The sequence below is a fragment of the Apium graveolens genome, chromosome 7, assembly GCF_009905375.1.
Source record: "Apium graveolens cultivar Ventura chromosome 7, ASM990537v1, whole genome shotgun sequence".
NCBI lineage: Eukaryota > Viridiplantae > Streptophyta > Magnoliopsida > Apiales > Apiaceae > Apium > Apium graveolens.
In genome coordinates, this window is record NC_133653.1 from 255,872,800 (window position 1) to 255,874,500 (window position 1,701).

Here is a 1,701-nt window from a genome sequence, read left to right on the forward strand (position 1 = left end):
AGATGAAGTTCTTGGTATTCCGGAGAAGATAGATTTTGAAGATTCGGATACAGAGAGTGAGCAGAAAGAACCAGTAATCATGGGTGATCGTATAGTTCCGGGGGATCCAGCTCTTATGGACTTTTATCGGCCTAAAATTGATGACATTCAGTCAAGCATCCTTCATCCGGCTATTCAGGCTAACACTTTTGAAATCAAGCCGGGCACTATTCAGATTGTGCAGAATTCTGTTTCTTTCGGAGGTGCTGCTACTGAAGACCCCAACATGCACATCAGGAATTTTGTCGAGATCTGTAGTACTTTCAAATATAATGGTGTGACTGATGAGGCTATCAAGCTGAGGCTTTTCCCATTCTCACTGAGGGATAAAGCTAAGGACTGGTTACATTCTGAACCAGCTGGGTCCATAACTACTTGGCAAGATCTTGCGCATAAGTTTCTGGTGAAGTTCTATCCAATGGCAAAAACTGCGGCTATGAGGAGTGCTTTTACTCAGTTTGCGCAGCAGCCTACAGAATCCATGTGCGAAGCTTGGGAGCGTTACAAGGAGATGTTGAGAAAGTGTCCACATCATGGTATTCCTAATTGGATGGTGATCACTGGTTTCTATAATGGTTTGGGGGCCCAATCTCGGCCCATGCTCGATGCAGCAGCTGGAGGTGCCTTGTTGGCCAAAAGCTATACTGAGACTTATAATCTTATTGAGACTATGGCTGCAAATGAGCATCAAAACCCAACTCAAAGGATGATGCGTGGGAAGGTAGTAGGTATTCTGGAAGTTGATACAGCTATAGCTATTGCAGCGCAGCTCCAAGCTGTAACACCCCCAAATCCGGGGTCAGGGATTCGGGTTGTCACGAGTTCCATTTCCCTTATCAATACTTAATCTTAACAGTCAACCAACTACTGTGTACTGTGACCCCACAATATACACACACACACCACAAGTTATAGTCTCAGAGATGAATACCAAAAATAACACAAGTCATTTTATTCCACAATTATAAACCATTACACCTTAAAAGGATTTCTGAATAAATTTACATTTCTTTGCCATTATTACAATTCATATAGATACATAAGTATGGTACATCGGAAGTTGAAAGCCTAGCCTATTGGTAATTTCTACCTCAGCTACAGCGGCATCAACGCTTCCAGAAAACTGCGGAACGTTTCCTAACCGCTTGCGAATTGGAAGCTTGGTCCTGTTCATCTTTTCTATCTGTTGTTGTGTGATGAAAGAAGAAAGCAAGGGTGAGCAACAAGCCCACCAAAATAATATGTATAATAATTAACAATATATGAGCATTCTTATAATACTCATGAAAGTCTTGGTCAAGTAAAAAAATGAACTAAGTTTGATATCTTATCGCGACCAAGTCGCAAAATATTCAGTATATATGTATATATACTTTTCAAAATCTTGGAAGTCCTCTTCCATACATAATATACATAGAGTTCCAGTTTATAACTGTATACAAATATCGTTGCAAGGTAATCTCATATATCTAACCTTGTCTCAACATTTTTGTGAAAATCTTTGTCATGCATAAGATAATCATTAACCAGATATAAGTTGAAAAGATAAAGTTACAAGATACTCTAATATACTTATATCTTTTCCGGATACTACTTGAACTACCACCGTTCAAGGTATCATCAGTTTCAAAAGTTCATCACATAGATGAGACTACAAGAAAA

General features: G+C 39.3%; 1 non-coding gene across 1 annotated transcript; it reads right to left on the reverse strand.

The window, feature by feature from the left end:
* Positions 1-472: 472 nt before the first annotated feature.
* On the reverse strand, positions 473-579 carry LOC141675418 (small nucleolar RNA R71). Its single transcript, XR_012556072.1, has one exon. It is a non-coding gene; the product is annotated as a small nucleolar RNA R71 (small nucleolar RNA).
* Between the last annotated feature and the right edge of the window lie 1,122 nt (positions 580-1,701).